The sequence below is a fragment of the Nothobranchius furzeri genome, chromosome 12 (assembly GCF_043380555.1).
Source record: "Nothobranchius furzeri strain GRZ-AD chromosome 12, NfurGRZ-RIMD1, whole genome shotgun sequence".
Classification (NCBI taxonomy): domain Eukaryota; kingdom Metazoa; phylum Chordata; class Actinopteri; order Cyprinodontiformes; family Nothobranchiidae; genus Nothobranchius; species Nothobranchius furzeri.
This window is the reverse complement of record NC_091752.1, coordinates 19,935,774-19,955,694: the sequence shown is the minus strand read 5'-3', so window position 1 is coordinate 19,955,694 and position 19,921 is coordinate 19,935,774. Positions and strand designations below refer to the sequence as shown.

The 19,921-nt window shown below is 44.1% G+C and overlaps 1 protein-coding gene across 3 annotated transcripts in view; it reads right to left on the bottom strand.

The window, feature by feature from the left end:
• Positions 1 to 16,827, bottom strand: part of lzts2a (leucine zipper, putative tumor suppressor 2a) — an 80,469-nt gene extending 63,642 nt beyond the window's left edge. For 2 of the 3 annotated variants that reach the window (XM_054750121.2, XM_015944401.3), the window contains exon 1: positions 16,572 to 16,827. The gene's annotated coding sequence lies outside the window, so the exon portion shown is untranslated. Of the gene's footprint in view, positions 1 to 14,957; positions 15,041 to 16,571 lie in introns of all 3 variants that reach the window. The other variant, XM_054750122.2, reaches the window with a different exon arrangement.
• Positions 16,828 to 19,921: the final 3,094 nt, after the last annotated feature.

The window sequence follows — 19,921 nt, the reverse complement described above, 5'->3', positions numbered from 1 at the left end:
ATAAATGTGTGCGGTGTGTGTACATAATAAATTCAGCTTTAATAATTTTCATTCTATACAAAATCTGCTGATTGTAGAAGCATTAATGTCAGTATATCGGTATTTGCAAATATCGGTTATCAGCCATAACAGTGATATTAATATCTGATATCGGTCCAAAAATTTCATATCGGTGCATCACTAATAAAAATAACAGTTTTTCTCGGTCAACATAATTTAATCCACTCAGGGTATGAAGAGAGTGGTTGTGTGATGTAAAAAGCAGCATTCAATGATCGGGGAAACGTCAGTTTTTGAGGTGGCCACAAAGCAGCATAAATGACAGCATTGTGGGGGGTTTCAGCCACATTTTTTGTTGTTGGAAGTTTAGAAACGGCGATTTCAAAGCAGTGTCAACATTGCTTATTTTCATTTCCTTCCATTCAGCTTCACCAGCAACTCTTCCAATTTCACAGATGCAGTTTGGCATCTGCTGATGTCATTTCCTATGAAGTTGCAACCAATTAGCATGAGTTAAACAAGAGCACCACCCAGCAACTCTACCGGGCCTTTTCCAACCACACACCCATGTTCAGGCACTCGAATGGTTCCTGAGATGGCCCGGTGAAATAGAGACACACATACTGTGAATGTACGTCAAAATTACGCCGCTGTTCCAATAGTGGAAACAGGTTTTTAGTTTGTGCGCCAATTCTACTTGGTTAGATTAATAACTAGATCACAGTATTATCAAAACATACAATTGGTGACATTATTGCTCACTACTGCAATGAGATTTTACACATCCTGGCCAAAATAAAAGTCACCACCAAGAAAAAGGGCACACACTAATAATCCATTGGACCGCCTTTGGCTTTGATTACTGCACACATTCACTGTGGCGTTGTTTTGATAAGTTTCTGCAATGTCGCGAGATTTATTTCCATCCAGTGTTGCATTAATGTTTCACCAAGATCTTGCACTGATGATGGTAGAGTCTGACTGCTGCACAAAGCCTTCTCCAGCCCATCCTAAAGATTCTCAATGGGGTTAAAGTCTGGACTCTGTGGTGGTCAATCCATGTGTGAAAATGATGTCTCATACTCCCTGAACCACTCTTCCTCTATTTGAGTCTGATGAATCCTGGCATTGTCATCTTGGAATATGCCCGTGCCATCAGGGGAAAAAAATCCATTGATGGAATAACCGGGTCATTCATTATACCCAGGTAGTCAGCTGACGACATTCTTGGAGCACATCCTGATGCTGAACCAAGACCTGACCAACTGCAGCAACTCCAGATCATAGCACTGCCCCACAGGCTTGTGCAGTAGGCACTAGGCATGATAGGTGCATCACTTTCTCTGCCCTCTCTTCTTACCCATCACTCTGGAACAGGGTCCATCTGGACTCATCAGACCAGTTTTTAATAATGTGTTGGACAGTTCTTAACCCAGTTTTAGTCGTTTCTGCAAACTCCTTAGATGATTTCTCTGCTTGATGCATGTCAATAATCTGACCCTTCTCATGCAGACTAACATCTTTTCCACGACCACCAGATGTGCCTTTGGACATGGTTGCAGGAATTATCCAATTGAAGGCTCATAGGTATTTGCTTAGTTAAATCCAGGTGGCAACTTTTTTAGCTGGGCAGTGTATGAAAGAAAACGTTCATTTTTTAAGAGCAGCACCTGAGTGTTCTATTGCTCTACTGCAGAAGGATTTGTTTGTGTGTGCTGTACTAGAGTTCTCAAGTCAGATGCTGGTGGAGTTGATGATCAGTGGGATGAGGTTGGAGTCATCTTGGATCAAGGTTGAGTCTCTAGAGTAACCCGAGCAGAGGCTTAATTAAAAGATGCTGAGTTTCAGCCGAGGAAGATGAAAGAGCTATTTAAGGAGCTGCTGTTTTAATGATTTACCTAACATAAGGGACTTGAAAGATAATTGTTATGCTTTTAGATTTTGTGTATTAATACAGACTTTAAACAAGGACAGCACATTCAAATGCTGTTCCATTTTTGCAGCATGAATTTATGGTAAACACACATATATTGAACCTTATATTTGCTGCAAAGCAAAATAAATGGCAGCAGATTTTATCTGCAGACTTCATCAATATTCCTAAACTAATTCTAAGCCTACTTTTGTTTAAAGCACACATTTTTTGTTTTGTTTCCCTGCCACATGCTTCCCTGACAGTCTGAACCATGGTCTATATCTTTCAGGGGAGTCAGCTTGGGAATCTCCCGAAGCAGGTGGCAAAATTTCCAACACGCAGACATGCAGGCCCAGAAAGCATGGTTGGACCTTGTGTTAATATATCTTAGCGTCCACTGCTTTAACTTTCACCATTCTTTTGATGAGTTGTAGTGTGGCTTTACAGAAGTTGAATGTGTCTGTAAATCATCTCTCACAGAGTCAATTTAACTCTCCTGCAGACCTGATCTGACCTCCTGCAGCTTGACAAATAGGCTGCCTGTGTGTACTCATGGCTTAACAGAAAGCGTTTGCAATTAGAATGCACAGTGGGTACAAAAAATATGCAGACCTGCGTCGGTTCACTCTTTGTTTTATTGCAGCCATTTGCTAAAATCAATTAAAATCATTGTTTACTCATTAATGTACACACAGCAGAATTTGATGCAGGTTAAAAAAAAAGACAAACTGAAATATCACATGGTCAGACCCTTTGCTGCAACACTCATATTCAACTCAGGTGCTTTCCATTCCTTCTGATCATCCTTGAGATGGTCCTGGCTAGACCTTCATTGGAGTCCAGCTGTGTTTGATTAAACTGATTGGACTTGATTAGGAAAGCCACACACCTGTATATATAAGACCTTACAGCTCACAATGCATGTCAGAACAAATGAGAATCATGAGGTCAAAGGAACTGCCTGAAGAGCTCAGAGACAGAATTGTGGAAAGGCACAGATCTAGTCAAAGTAACAAAAATAATCTCTGCTGCACTTAAGGCTCCAAAGAGCACAGTGGCCTCCGTTATCCTCAAATGGATAACAGACAAGAACCCTTCCTAGAACAGGCCGCCCGACCAAACTGGAGATGGAAGGAAGTTGTAGAAAGTCAACCATCACTCCAGCCTTCCACCAGTCAGGGCTTTATGGCAGAGTGGCCCGTCGGAAGCCTCTCCTCAGTGCAAGACACATGAAAGCCCGCATGGAGTTTGCTAAAAGACACCTGAAGGACCCGGAGATGGTGAGAAATAAGATTCTCTGGTCTGATGAGACCGAGATAGAAGTTTTTGGCCTTAAGTGGTATGTGTGGAGAAAACCAAGCACTGCTTATCACTTGTCTAATACATTCCCCACAGTGAAGCATGGTGGTGGCAGCATCATGCTGTGGTTGTGTTTTACAGCTGCAGGGACAGGATAACTGGTTGCAATCAAGTGATAAATTAATGTGGTCAAGTACAGGGATAACCTAAATGAAGTTAGAGCACGGATGGCCTCCAGCATCTTAAGTTTTAATGAGGGTAAAACAGAGGTCAATGCTTTTAGCCCAAGTCCTTCTGAGCAGGAGGATGACATCTCTTTGCTGGTCCCCTTTAAGAAGTAACTAGTCACTGATCTGGGTGTAAAGTTGGATGTGTCACTCACTAAAGCAAGAGGCCCATATCAATGGAGTGGCTTGCTCTTGCTTTTTCCATCTTCGCCGCCTATCCTGGATCAAGCCGCTAGTGTCGCAAGCTCACGTGGAGACCGCATTCTTTTATTACTTCTCGTCTTGACTATTGCAACTCCCTTTGCTCGACTCCAGCTCGCACAAAATGCTGCTGCTAGATTCCTGACTGGCACCAGGAAGCAGGAACACATCACACTGGTTTTGTCCAATCTGCACTGGCTTCCAGTATCTTTCAAAGTCAGGTTTAAGGTACTTGGTTTTGTTTTAAGTCTCTTAAGGCTATGCTTCAAGCTATCTGTCTGACTTACTCACCTGATACAACCCATCACGTGCACTTGGGTCAGCACAGGAGGACATACTCGTCCTTCTACGAGTAAAATGCTCGACTAGAGGAGGTAGGGCTTTCTCAGTTTTGGCCTCAAAGCTGTGGGATGACCCTCACTGCTGGTTTTTAAGAGTTGGGTGAAGACTCACTTTTATACAGTGGTGTTCCTTCAGCACGTGAGTTAGCCATGTTTTTAGATAATTTAGCTAATTTGTGTCCAGTTGTTTTTAACTTATTTTATCTTGTTTTAATTTTTTTTTACAAACATTTTTTGCTGTTATCACCTGCTTTAGTTTGTTTTTATAATATTGTTTTATTTTTGGCCAATGAATGGGTCAGTGATGTTTTAAATTTTCTATGCATTTACAGCGCTTTACCCGACTTACAGTCGCCTACTGGCAGATGGAAAGTGCTATAAAAATGAAGATGCTGATGATGGTGATGGTGATAAACCTTCTCCAGAGTGCTCAGGACCTCAGACTGGGCTAAAGGTTTACCTTCCAACATGACAATGACCCTAAAGCCAATTTATACTTCTCCGTCAGCTCCACACGGGAGGGAGGGACACGCACGTATGGACAGAGATGTTTTGCTCTTGGACTTCTCCGTCTCCTGGAGAATGTTGCAAAGCAGTTCCCCGCCAGGACATCAGAGGGCGTAGCGCTGTTCTGTGGTATCCTGTCATGTATATGGTCCAAGTTAGTGTGTTTATATTGTGGGTTTTTTTGTATTTAAGAGACTTTTTAACACGGACAAATATGCCCCTCATTCTCCTTCATCTCTTCATGCACTCACCATCTCTAAACCCATGTTCCTGTCACTTCCGTCCACAAATAAAATGCTTGCTGTGTATCTTTTCACTCCTCCAGTCATAGGGGAATAAAACATCTCGACAGACGGATGTTTAGTAAAGAGAGTTCGACTCAGTCCATCCTTGCGAGCCTGTCGGAGAGCCCTCAAAAGGACGGATAATGGCGTTACATGTGTCCTTTAGGGCTGGGGTAAACGATTATTTTTAAAACGATTAATCTGACGATTATTTTATCCAATAGTCGACTATTCTAATGACCATTTAGACGAATAATCTAACAATAATTTTTCTATTGCACAATTAATAAAAACCAAAAAATCTCAAATAAATTCCTCAAAAAAGTGATAAATTCTTACTGTAAGAGACTAAACACTACAGGCCTTCAATTTAGTATAACACTGCTTTTATTGCGTTGCGGTTGGTTATGTTCTGGTGACATGTAGAACGTTGGTTACGTATTGTAACCCCAGATTCTATGAGTCTAGTCGCAGCCCTTAAGCTAGCTGCTATTGGAAGGGTGATCTCAGCATCAGCCAATCATGAAGAGCTAAAATGTACGCACACCAATGGTGGGCACCCCTGTGGGTATATAAGTGGAGCGACTTCACTGTTCGCCTCCAATGGCTCTTGGTCCTATCAGAACCAGTGGGGCCATTGGCTTAAGGGCTGTGACTAGACTCATAGAATCTGGGGTTACAATACGTAACCAATATTCTATTTCGTCTAATCTTAGCCCTTAAGCTAGCTGCTATTGGAATAATGCGCAGCTGGACGAGTTTACGCCACACTGGTTAGTTTAAACCAAATGAGCACATCCAACATTTCTCTTCTTGGAGAGGGTCGCTCAACCTAAGCCTAAGGACTTAGAAGGCCGAGGCAGCCAGAAAGAAGAGTGGGGTTCCCACTAAAATGATCATCCACAAGATGATGAATTTAATGATCCATTGATGTAATCACCGGCTCATTTATGAGGGGTGATAAGATAATAAGGAGCCTGGGGTAACAAGAGGGCAATGGATTGAATGGGACCCGTTATAAGGGGAACACAGGTAGTGATTGTGAACATATCCATCTGGATATGTATTATTGTAGTAGGGCTGATGTGAGGCCGTAATGTTTTCACTCAGCCTGTTGGGGTCCAAGCACTGAATGAGTGATGGATCCTGAAGAAACATCTCATAATTAATAATGAGTAAAGGAGCATGGGGAAGCCCATGAAGCAGATAGACAAATGTCTTCCATTGACACACCACTGTGGAGTGCCATAGAAGAGGAAATACCTCTGGCTGAGTGAGCCCTGAGTGTCTCAGGAGGATCCCGCCCTGATTATGTGTAAGCGAGCGAAATAGCATCACATAGCCAGTGTGAAAGACGCTGGGTCGACAGCGCTTGCCCAAGGGAAGAGTCTCTGTAGTGTACAAACAGGCTCTGTGAGTGACGAATACCTGAAGTGCGTGACACGTATCGTACGAGCACGCGCACTGGGCAGATAAGGTGCGTCCTCATCAGGATTATGGGGAGGAGGAAAAAGTCCAGCCAATGAAATTGACCTGGATTTGAAGGAAGAATTAATGTTTTTGTGCATAACAGCAGACCCGCCATCTTCCCAGATCCTGAGGCATGCGGGAGCCACTGAGAGGGCGGTTAGGTCGCTCACTCTCTTGACTGATGCCAGTGCCAGCAGTAAAGCAGTTTTGAGTGACAGGAACTTGAGTGAGACCTGGTCCAAGGGCTCAAATGGGGCTTCAGATAAGCCGTGCAGAACCACCATTAGGTCTCACTGGGGAAATAGTGGGCGGGACACAGGTCTGTTCCTTCTGACACCTTTTAGAAAATGTTTTGTGACAGGATGATTGAAAACAGACCTATCCCCAAAACCTTGGTGACAGGATGAGATAGCTGCAGCATATTTTTTAATAGTGCTGAATGCGAGGCCTCTGTCCATCAGTATCTGCAGAAACGATAGGACATCCGCCAGCTGGCAGGAGATCGCTTGAACATTCCGCTCTGTGCACCATTTTTGGAAAGCCTCCCATTTAGCAGCATAAGATGCAATGGTAGAGGGCACACGCGCACTCTGAATCGTGTTGACCATAGGGCTGTAGCGAAGCCTCGATGACGTCAACAACTCGATTTTAAAAATTCGTCGACGTCAGATCCGGTAGTCGACGCACCGCGCCCACTTGTTGCATCCCCAGGAGTTTGTAAATAGAGGAGGAATCTGCCTGTTTTTCCTCTAGTTCGCCCTCTTCTCCGCCTTCACTAACATCTCCATCAAATACCGAAGACCCGGAACAAAGTCAGTCCGCTACTAGATTCCTTTCCTGTTTTGCCCGCTTTCGTCTCCCGGCAACGGACAACAGCTTCCGGGGTCAGATGCAGCTGCTTCGTTTCTATCGGAGATGTAGAAAATCACCGGCAGCATTTGTCCCTTCATAAAGGAGCTTCTTTCAGACATTAGGAGAGCTGTTTTTGTGGTAGCAGTGTCTCCTCCATGCTGGTCTGTTTGCTGCTGGGTATTTTTGGTTTATTTAAACTTGGTAACGTGAACTTAACGTTGGTAAAGCTACTGTTAGCATTTTCGCTAACAGTTTCTTGCGTTTGGATAAGCTGTTACGTTTTGGTTTAGAGTTCATCTTTTTTTGTGGTGTAGATCTCCCTTTTATTACATTTAGAGTGTCATGGGTTTTCGGTTTAGTTTAAAATATCACATTGAGTTTGGTTTAACCGCCCAGTTTAGAGTTTGGACCTCCTTATTTTGGTCCAGAACCCTGTAATCTTTGCAAAGTGGGACATCCCTACTTATTTGTACTTTGGTTTTAATTCCCCACAGGCAGAATTATTTTTGTTATTCCCAACCTGTGGATGGAAAGATTTATGTGGTTTTGTAGTTGCAAATAAACCTGATTATCATTTTAACTTTTAAATCCCATATTATTGTCCCTTCCTGTTTGCACACGAGCCAAACTCCCCAGGAAGGGTCGTAACACCACTCGTCTCACTCACATAAGTGACAAAAACAAAGCAGCATGGAGACACTCCGTCTCCAACCACCTCTCAGGCAGCAGCCTGCTCTCCCAAGTTCTACACGTCACCAGAACATAACCAACCGCAACACAATAAAAGCAGTGTTATACAAAATGGAAGGCCTGTAGTGTTTATTCTCTTACAGTAACAATTTATCATTTATTTGAGGAATTTATTAGAGATTTTTTGGTTTTTATTAACTGTGCAATAGAAAAATAAACACTAGATTAATTGTCTAGCCATTAGAATAGTCGACTATTCGATAAAATAATCGTCAGAATAATCGTTTTAAAAATAATCGTTTACCCCAGCCCTAGTTGACCACATCACGCGGCAGCCCGGAAGCTTCTAAGCGTGACCGCTCAGCGGCCAGACCAACAGCCGTTGGCCTATTTCTGGAAGATGTTTGATTATTCCTCCCGCCTGGAGGAGGCCGTCCTCCCTCCAGGGGAGCATCCACGGGGAGCTGGATACAAGCACTTGTAGGTCTGGCGCTACCAGAATCACCGAGAGCTGTTACAACCGAACTCGGTCCAGGAGTCGGGGAATCAGTGGGACTGGCGGGAACGTATACAGGTGCTGGCCAGTAAATTAGAATATCATCAAAAGGTTGAAAATATTTCAGTAATTCCATTCAAAACGTGAAACTTGTACATTATATTCATGCAATGCACACAGACCAATGTATTTCCAATGTTCATTACATTTAAATTTGATATTCATAAGTGACAACTAATGAAAACTCCAAATTTGGTATCTCAAAAAATTAGAATATTCTGAAAAGGCTGAATATAGAAGACACCTGCTGCCACTCTAATCAGCTGATTTACTCAAAACACCTGCAAAGGCCTTTAAAAGGTCCCTCAGTCTTGTTTTGAAGGCACCACAATCATGGGGAAGACTTCTGACTTAACAGCTGTCCAAAAGACAATCATTGACACCTTGCACAAGGAGGGCAAGACACAAAAGGTGATTGCTAAAGAAGCTGGCTGTTCGCAGAGCTCTGTGTCCAAGCACATTAACAGACAGGCGAAGGGACGGAAAAAATGTGGTAGAAAAAAGTGTACAAGCTCTAGGGATAACCGCACCCTGCAGAGAATTGTGACGACAAACCCATTCAAAAATGTGGGGGAGATCCACAAAGAGTGGACTGCAGCTGGAGTCAGCGCTTCAAGAACCACCACGAGGAGACTCATGAAAGACATGGGATTCAGGTGTCGCATTCCGTGTGTCAAGCCACTCTTGAACAAGAAACAGCGCAAGAAGCGTCTCGCCTGGGCCAAGGACAAAAAGGACTGGACTGATGCTGAGTGGTCCAAAGTTATGTTTTCTGATGAAAGCAAGTTCTGCATTTCCTTTGGAAATCAAGGACCCAGAGTCTGGAGGAAGAGCGGAGAAGCACAGAATCCACGTTGCATGAGGTCCAGTGTAAAGTTTCCACCGTCAGTGATGGTGTGGGGTGCCATGTCATCTGCCGGTGTTGGCCCACTCTGTTTCCTGAGGTCCAGGGTCAATGCAGCCGTCTACCAGGAAGTTTTAGAGCACTTCATGCTTCCTGCTGCTGACCAACTTTATGGGGATGCAGACTTCACCTTTCAACAGGACTTGGCACCTGCACACAGTGCCAAAACCACCAGCACCTGGTTCAAGGACCATGGTATCCCTGTCCTTGATTGGCCAGCAAACTCGCCTGACCTTAACCCCATAGAAAATCTATGGGGTATTGTGAAGCGGAGGATGCAATACGCTAGACCCAACAATGCAGAGGAGCTGAAGACGACTATCAGAGCAACCTGGGCTCTCATAACACCTGAGCAGTGCCACAGACTGATCGAGTCCATGCCACGCCGCATTACTGCAGTTATTGAGGCAAAAGGAGCCCCGACTAAGTATTGAGTGCTATACATGCACATTCTTTTCATGTTCATTCTTTTCAGTTGGCCAACATTAGAGAAACAAACATTTTTTCATTGGCCTTTAGAATATTCTAATTTTCTGAGATACCAGATTTGATGTTTTCATTGGTTGTCACCTACAAATATCAAAATTAAACGTAATAAACATCGGAAATACATTGGTCTGTGTGCATTGCATGAATATAATGTACAAGTTTCACGTTTTGAATAGAATTACTGAAATATTTTCAACCTTTTGATGATATTCTAATTTACTGGCCAGCACCTGTACAGGAGTGTCTGAGGTCAGGGCTGGTGTGAGAAGGCGTCCGCTCTGAGTGGGGGGTGGTACCATGGTCTCAGGGAAAACCACAGGCGACACTGCGTTTTCGCGAGCCGCAAACAGATCCACAGATGGTTACCCGAACCTGATCTAGATCTGTGATATCAGAGTGGGATGCAGACGCCAGTCGGAGTCGCGGGGACCCACTCTTGACAGGATGTCTGCTGCCACATTCAGGATGCCCGGAATGTAGGCGGCTTTGATGGACAGCAGGTGGACATGTGCCCAACACAGTAAATCTGTGGCTACATGCATTAGTGGGAGGGATCGAACTCCCCCTTGGTGATTTATGTAGGCTGCCGCTATCTGGTTGTCTGTGTGAACTTCAACATGATGGCCTTCGAGAAGGGCAGCAAAGTATCTGATCACATTCCTCACTGTCATAAGCTCCAACACATTTATGTGCTCGTGCATGTGGGAGGGCCAGCAATCTGCCACCCTATGGGATAAGCACGTGCCTCCCCATCCTGACAGTGACGCATCCGTAAATACAGAGACGTGTGATGTAGGACGTCCGATGGGAACCCCGTGTGAGAGGATGCAGGGATTCCCCCAGTGTGAGAGATCCCCTCCCACTGAAGGGGGGAATCCTCAACATATGTCTCTTCTGACGTATCGGGTGCACCCGGAGGTGGATAAACCAACACTGCAGGCATCTCGTGTGTAGTAATCCTAACGGCACCACAGCGTGGGCTGCAGCCATCATGCCCAGAAGTTTCAAAACTAATAGGGCTCTCACGATTTTGCAGGGTTGCACGCGGGAGATCGCAGTGGTGAGATCTGCTGCTCTCGCCTGAGATAGACGCGCTCTCATTAGGGAGGCACTCAGCTCCACAGCGAGAAACACAATCGACTGGGATGGAAAGATGGAGCTTTTTTCCCAGTTTATGGAAAACCCCAGGGTTGACAGGTGCTCTATTAACTTCTTGGTTTGCCCTGACACCTTGTCCTTGGACCGGGCGAATAGGAGCAGATCGTCCAGGTAAAATAGAATCCTCATTCCCGCTGTGTGTAATGGCTGGAGAGCTGTCTCCAGACATTTGGAGAAGGTGCGTGGGGCTAGCGAGTAGCCGAAAGGGAGATGACTGAACTGGTATTGAACTCCCTTGAATGAAAAGCGCAGGAACTTCCGGTGTTTGGGAATTACTGGGATGTGGAAGTATGCATCTTTCAGGTCTATTGGCGTGAACCAGTCCCCGGAGTGCATATATTCTAGGACTTGCCTCATTGTTAACATGCGGAAATGCATCACTGCTATGGAGCAGTTGAACAGGGAAAGGTTGAGTATTGGTCTCATCCCTCCCGACTTTTTCGGTACTATGAAGAAGCGGGAGTAGAAGCCACAGTTTTCTTGCCCACGAGGAAATTGGGAAATGGCTTCTTTGGACAGAAGTTCCCGTAGCTCCCACTCTAGGGCCTGAGATTGTTCCTGTGATGTGAATTCCGTCTCCACGACCCCGTTGAAGGGAGGAGCAGAGGACTGAAAATGGAGTGCGTGACCGTAATGAATGGTGTCCAATATCCATTTGCTCATGTGACAAAGGTGGCGTCATTCTTGTGAGCGTTCCGACAGCGGACGCGTGTTTGAGGTCACGTGAACTATATCTGAGGACTGGGTTCGTGCCCTTACCGCCGTTGCTCGCACCAGAGGAGAACTGGGAGCGACCCATGGAGGGCTGCCCTTTCGAGCGAGTGTGAAACAGCTGGAAAAGCTGATTCACACCGCGGAGCATAGTGTCCAAAGATAAAGGATGATTGGGAGCCGGACCCGTGCACGGGGACGATTAAGTGCCAGCGGATGGAGCCGCACACTGTAACGCTGCACATGGTCGCGATAGCGTCATGACAACCCGTCCCACCCTACGTTGTGGGGGGAGCGAGGTGTGTTGGGCCAGGCTGGAAGCTAGGGCCGGCGCGCAAATGGAACGCACCTTTACAGCCAGCTGTGGGCGTGTCATGTGATTGACTGCGTGAACATGCAGGTGTTTCGCAGTGCTTAGTGTGGGGAACATGTGTGAGGATTCGGCAGAAGATTCTGCAGAGGACTAGGATTTTGCTCTCAATGTAATGTTGTTTGGGTTTTATTTCAAAACCAACATCAGCCACTGAGTTAACAATACAGTCATTAACACACACATTCCCCCCAAAGAGTCATTTTCTTGGTTGCTTTCAGTGACGTTCTTGTGACTGAGAAGGCCAGGATAACGTCTGCTGGTTCTTTCGGAACCGTTGGTTGTCAGATTTCCGGTCCCGCTTCGGCTCCACCTCAGCGGGAGGCCGGCTCCGAAAGGCGGGTGGTGCAGCTGGGCATTTGAAATTTCCACGCTGGCCCCGGTGTTCGTCCCATCCTCTGGAGGAGCGGCCAGAGAGAGGGTGAACCAGGGGCGGACCAGGTCTCACACCGTGGCTAACAGTTCAGCTGTCTTTTGAGCTCTCTCGATGGCGCTCCTAAGATGGGGAGCTGTTAGGTTTTAATGTATTTAACTGTCTTAAATGTTCCTTTTTAAGTAATCATGTTGTGGAGTAAGCCTCAGGGCTTTTTTCTTTCCTTTCAGTCGAGCTCCAGTATGCTGTGGGGGTTGGTGGAATAATCTGCCTAGCAATAGGAATCCATAGTTACTGAGTGACTCAGCAGCTTTTGGCTGTCAACAGGCAGCTTCATAAATTAAGACTTCCTTTTTGGAATATCCCACCTTAGCCTAGAAGCAACGATGTTATTGGCTAGTGTAGGACAGTGATGGATTGTTCTTTGTTCATATTTTCCTGTGTTTCAATAAAACTGCTGTGGTCAGAGGAGAGAGGCCAGAGTAGGTCGGATGGGGGTCCTGCAGGCTCTCAGCCTCTACTCTCTGCTGCATCCAGTGTATAAAACCTTACTGATCCCTTCTCCTGTGTGGTTTATTTTAAGGATATAAAAATACCCAACAGGACCAAACAGAACCTCAGAGGTGATAGGGCCTTCCAGCATTTCTCTGTGCAGGTGTTCGGGAATGGAGGGCAGGGCCTTGAGCCACAAGACCCACTGGATAAGGGTCTGCCAGGCAGCAATGCGAGCAGAACCGGTGAGCACAGCAGCGCATATTTTGAGAATGGCATCAGCAGTCTTGCTAATGATGTTTTTTGACTCGTCAGGAGCGTCGAGCTCTTCCACCATTTTGGAGACGCCAAAGGCAAGAAGGGTGATGTTGTTTCCTGCAATGCCAGTTTGGAAAGCGCACTGGTGTGCACGATCGGTGAGCCGTGCCAGGAGCTGGTCATGTTTGGAAGCGGGAACAGCTTGCTGGCCAGCGAGGTGGTTCTTGGCACCAAACAGCAAGGCCAGGTCTGGCTCCACTGGAGGAACGGTTGGACAGCCCTGGTCGGAGAAGCCCTCGACTTTGGTTATGCAGGGTTTCCCCCAGCGCTTTATAAGCCTGGCGGCCCACCAGGCTTTGCCTGCCCACCCGCCAGGCTAAGCATCATGCCCCGCCCCCCTCCCCGACCCTACCGTGTCCGCTGACACAACAACACAAAAGGCGCAAAGAAGCTAGAGCCCTCCATCAGCTGATACTGGTGAGAAACAGCAGGGGAACGTGTGCTGCAACAACAACAACAACAAAACATAAATCTTTCCATCCACAGGTTGGGAATAATAAAACTAATTCTGCCTGTGGGGAATCAAAATAAAAGTACAAATAACTATGCATGTCCCACTGGGCAAAGATTACAGCAACTTGGTGACTGGTCTTGAATGTCCCAGCCAAAGCCCCGACTTAAACCCAGTTGAGCATCTCTGGAGAGACCTAAAAATGGCTGTCCACCAACGTTCACCATTCAACCTGACAGAACTGGAGAGGATCCCAAATCCAGGTGTAAGAAACTTGTTGCATCTTTACCAAGAAGACTCATGGCTGTATTAACTTAAAAGGGTGCTTCTAATAAATACTGGGAAAAGGCTCTAAATACTTAGAACCATGTGATATTTCTGTTTATTTTATAAATCTCAATAAATTTCAAAAATTCTGTATTTTCTATGGGGTGCTGTGTGTACATTAATGAGGAAAAATTAATTTAATTGATTTTTTAAAATGGCTGCAGTATAACAGAGTGAAAAATTGATGAGGGTCTGAATACTTTCCGTACCTACTGTACGTCTTATTATTTAGCACGCCTGAAAAACTTCATATTTAACACATCTACCTTTCTTACTTTTGTTTTTCATTTGTTACAAATAAAAAGATATAGCCACTAGAAGGAGTGATTTATTACTACTTTCATTATTGTTTCAAGAAAAACATTCAGTTAAATAACTGGAATTCAAATATATGCAAAAAAATTGCAAAACTTAAGAGCTAATTTCATTGTTGATGTACTGTGCATGAATGATTGCAACAAACAAGACAACTTCAACAAGCTCTGTTTAAAAGCTACGATGCAAATTCCTGGCCTGGTGCAAAACAGTTTTGATGGGCAGACTTTGAAAACCGCTTTAACACGTTGAAAAGTGAAAATTCATTAGAGGTGTTGCACCAGTGGCACTCCAAAAGCAGAAAAAGGAAAGGTCACAGCAAACCCAGGCAGCTAATTACAGTTGTTCACACAAGGGCAGCCTTTGTGTTTGTGTGCGCATGTGTGCGTCTGAATGACAGCACATATCTTATCTACTTTGCTCTTGTACCGTTTTAATGACCTCACTGGGAGAAATTTCTATTTCACTAAAACACCCGCTATCGGACAACTCCACGTCCGACGCGGCCAAACGGATGAAATCAGAAAATTCTTCCTAAAAATAAATAAAAAAAATCTAACTGAAGATTACATTTATGTACCAGACTTGTGTCTATATTTATATCAGTCCACTGTTGGTTTTAACATCTGCTGCTATGAAGGATTCTACTCAAACTGTTATGCAAGAATGCATCTGCTCCTAAAAAACTCATTTTTAAGTGAGCTTACTCCCCGTTTGGACATCCGGGCTTCCGTAGCAGCTCTTCTCTCCTTTTGCAGTGGCACAATCTGTTTATGTTTTCTTCAAATGACTGAAAAGTTAAAAAGAATATAATGTTTAACATTGGTTTTAAAATAGATGTATAGTGCAAAATATTTTATTCTTATCCAAAATATGTCTAAAGTTAGGCTTATTTTTGGTTGATTCTGGTGTCATAAAAGTAATTTTGGCCTTCTCATGAATAACTGGTTATAAATGGTGTCTGACGTTTACTAAAAATAGAAATATTTAGGTTAAACAGTCAGAAAAATGTTATGTGCTGAATATATGTCAGTTTATTTGGCAGCAATGGCCTAAAGGAGAAATGGTGCCATCAGAATAACTTTGACCACGACTTAGGTTGTGTTCTTTGTTAAGTCACCTCACATGTTGGCCCCCCAGGGCCCTGAGAAAGACATCAGGTTGAAAAAGATCCGTTTCCTCCACCCTTTTCTTTACTTACAGCCCAAAATCTTCATGCTCACCCAACACTGTCAACCCCCACTTCTCCCCTTCCATCTGCCCGCTGTGCTGCGCTGACACTATGAGATGATTTAGATTTTAGCTGTAAGCAGGCACGAACGCTATGTTTTGATTATGGAGCTGTAATAAGTCTGAAGTGAACTGATCATGCATGGAGAGTGTTTACAAGTCCGCTGTGCGCATGCACACATTTATGTGTGTGTTGGCCCTAATGTTTGCATTCCACTTTTATCAGCAACAACACAACATCTGACCCATCAATCATCAGCAAGGAGGGAGTTTAGAATCACAGGCGCGCTTGCTCCTTCAGCGTTTCCATCTACTTCTGTGGGAATTATTTATGGTCCAATCAGACCCGGACTTTTTCCAATTCAGCTCCAAACCAAATCCATAAATATAAGGGGCAGACCTTGGGAGCATTAAAACAAATATGATAGTCTCTCGCTCTTTCAGATGTGGTTTGCTGCCTGATCTGCATCTTTCAGTCTTCAACAAAAGCAGCTGCAGATATCCAGGGAGCTGCCATTACAAGGGAAGTGGTGTGTGTGTGTGTGTGTGTGTGTGTGTGTGTGTGTGTGTGTGTGTGTGTGTGTGTGTGTGTGTGTGTGTGTGTGTGTGTGTGTGTGTGTGTGTGTGTGTGTGTGTGTGTGTGTGTGTGTGTGTGTGTGTGCCAGTTGCAAAGGGAATTCAGAAACAGCTGGATGGTGATAACAGAGCAATGTTTATTCTCTTTCTTTCTCACTCACACACGCTTCTCTCTCTCTCTCTCTCTCTCTCTCTCACACACACACACACACACACACACACACGCACACGCACACGCACACACACACACACACACACACACACAAGCAGTTCATGTGAAAATTAGGAAACACTCTCTTTAGACTGAATCACTTTATGATACTCAAACACAATCTACGCATTTTGTGGAGATCAACAACTTTTTTGCAGATAGTTTAGAATAAAATGTAAATTTTCGATGGCTTGGAGACAAAAACGCCTGAAAACAGACTCCTTAAGTTTGTTCTCTTGTTAAGATAAGTAAATAAAACACAAGATTCCTTGAATACCAGGTTTGAGCAGACTGACCCCCTTACCTAAGTCGGAATGTTGTTTCCAGCCCGCCCGGACAGCAGCGTGTTTCCTCCAGAGCTGGATGGGTCCGCTCGTTTTCCCGAAGAGAAACAACTTTTGACCGAGCTCGCTTAAAAAAAACGACTCTGCTCTTCTTTCTGGACTTTTGTTCTGATCCTCGTCTCTTGAATCCGTCCCGTCCAGTGTTCACTCCTGCTGTGGCTCCTTAGCTCCTCACAAACCGAGAGTGTTCGATTCGGGCACCGCGAGAGCCCGGTCTGCCGCTCGGAGAGGCGGGAGAGGTTTGAGACAGAGGAAGGAAGGGCGGGGGGGCTCAGAGGGGCCCGCTGACTTAGTATTGCATTTTTTTATGTGGAGCTGTGTTTTTGGAGTTATTTAAGCAATTTACGAGTTATTTATTTATTCTTTTTTCCTTATTGGAAGTTCAGATGCATTTACAGCCATTATATTTTCATTTAAGGTCTTTGTCAGGTTAATGCTGTTTGAGTGTTTATTGTTTGACTTGAATCGTTTTCATAGATCTTTTTTATGATTTTCAATAAGTAAGTAAAAAGGTTTGTGCAAGTTTTTTCAATTCATCATATGCATTCTACTTTACATTTGTTTTACTAAACAATCCAAAATATGTTAGTTTCTGTCTTTTTTGGGACTTTTAATACCCGTTGGTCAAAAATGGTTTCATTTATGAGCAATTTAAAGGTTTAGCCATTTTTAAAAAAAACATTATAAAATCACTAAAATAAAGTACCTATTTAAAGAAAAGTCCAAAACTAAAACAAATGTTTTGATTAACTATATATTTTATTTTTCTGTTATATTTCATATTTTCTCTCTATTTTAATTTTTAGATATTTTTGTGTTTGTTTTCATGTCTGAAAGCCGTTATATAATAAATAATTTTTTTCCTTAAGTTATCTGAGATACACTTTAAGTCTGTTGTTGTGTAACTAGGTTTGAAAACAAACATATGGGCTCATATTTAACTCGTCTCGTCTCTAGACTCTTTTTGTACCTTGGTCAGGCTGTTCTGTGGAGTCAAGTTCCTATGCTCTGGTTCGCTGGAGCGCTGGCAATAAAATTCTCTCTGATTCTCTGACAATTTGTTGGCATCTGGAGAGACCCAAACCTGGGTCTTGATGGTTCAGCTTTTATTCTGAAATGAACCGTTGCTTGGTTGGTAAAATGCAACAAATTTTATCCAGCTTGTTGTTGGTTCTTTCGGCTGAAGAGGAACGTTACGGATTGGCTACTCCGACACTTCTCTAGAACACTTTGAACTGGCGTTAGAGCAGAGGCGGTTTTACCATTAGGCATAGGTAGACAGCCGCCTGGGGCCCCCTTGTGTTGGGGGGCCCCCTAGCCCTGACTGCCGGCACCCCTCTGTTAATGCCACAATATTCTTATTACCAACCTGTGGCCGCAGACGGGATTGTACATGCGCACTTCTCATTACCATAATTCCTGAACCGTTCAAGATATCATTAAAATTCCAAAAGTGCTCAAAAGATTAAAAATGGGGCTTTTCAGGCATATACAATACATTACGGTAGCCACCGGGATTCCCTGTCTTGAGCGCAACGAATCACAACACAGATTCAGAGACGTGCTGAGTTTATCATCCAAAATGCTCCATTTTATAACTTTTGAATGGCTGATCAGATTCAAATAATTTCAATGGTTACTAAAAGTACATAAAAGCAGCTTTCCAACGATCTATAGCATGAAGCAATCAGAGTTAGGGAAAATATCGCTACGAGGGGAAATCCTGCTGTACAGCCTGATTGAAACGGAGCGCAGCGCCACGGTGAAAGCGGATAACGGAACGGGGAAGCTAATTAGCATAAAAAGCCAGCATGAAATTATGAAAATGCCTCAAAGAAAATCAACATGATCTATTAGGTGTCCCAGAATTATATCTGAAGACAGTGACCCTGAAGAAGGACAGATCTCCAGTGAACCATGGTATGAATGATTGTTCCATCTTTATATTTTATTTTTTTATTTGAACAACCCTCAACTATTTGCTAATTGTAAGATTCAGCTTCATTCCAGCATTATTTATCTTTTTACCATAAATACTTATTTTGCTAAAACAAAAGTTTTTGGTATAGCAGTGCAAGAGAAGCACCCCATGCAGTGTGAGGTGTGCAGGACTCTGCCTGCAGCTGGAGAGAAACTGCTTCAAGGTCTACCACATCAAATAAAAACGTCTGAAAGTTTAGAAAAATTAATGGTCTTAAAAACAGCTAAAAATGACACCAAGGTTCACACTTTTTTAAGATTAAATGCAATACAGTTCAAAGTTTTAATTGTTTGCCCAGTCATTTTGAAGTTCCTGTTCAGTAAAAAATGTAAAAAATTCAAATCCGTTTTTTGCTTTTTTCACTTTTAAGCTGATTTTTTAAAGGCTTTAATAGAAATAAATTCTAAATACAAACCATACACTGAAAGCTGAGGTTGTTCTGACAAAAAGAAGAGTTGCACACACTTTGTACTTTTTATTATAATATTATAGCCATAAAATTAAAAACCGACCAGGCGGCCCTGTTATAATTATGGTCATAAGAGGGTTATTAAGACGGCGATGCACAAACAGGAAGTGATTGGTAGTCATTCCACTTCAGTCCAGTTGGTGGCTGTAATGCACCAAATTGTTGTTTGCCAAGTGCCATAAGACCACAACTAAGAAGAGGAAGAGAGGCAGGGACGTTCGTAACAAACCCAAAGCGATAGTCAAAACATTAAGCATGAAATGGAGTTATCCTAGTGCGTTGTATCGGTCTGTCGTGGTGAAGAGAGAGCTGAGTCAGAAGGCGAAGCTCTCGATTTACTGGTCGATCTACGTTCCTACCCTCACCCATGGTCATAAGTTTTGGGTAGTGACCGAAAGAACGAGATTGCGGTACAAGCGGCCGAAATGAGTTTTCTCCAAAGAGTGGCTGGGCTCTCTCTTAGAGATAGGGTGAGAAGCTCGGTCATTCGGGAGGGGTTCGGAGTAGACCCGCTGCTCCTCCACATTGAGAGGAGCCAGTTGAGGTGGCTCGGGCATCTGGTCAGGATGCCTCCTGGATGCCTTCCTGGTGAAGTTTTTCGGGCACGTCCAACCGGGACGAGACCTAAAGGTAGACCCAGGACACGGTAGAGGGACTACGTCTCTCACCTGTCCAGGGAACGCCTTGGGATTCCCCTGGAAGTCTGGGCCTCTCGCCACAGGCTGCTGCCCCCGCGACCCGACTCCGGATAAGCGGATGAAAATGGATGGATGGATGTGTTACATGCCAGTCAGGCAGGGTATGTGTTTCTCCCTTTGTTTATCCTCTTTCTCTCCCCGCTCCCTGTCCCTTTTTACACA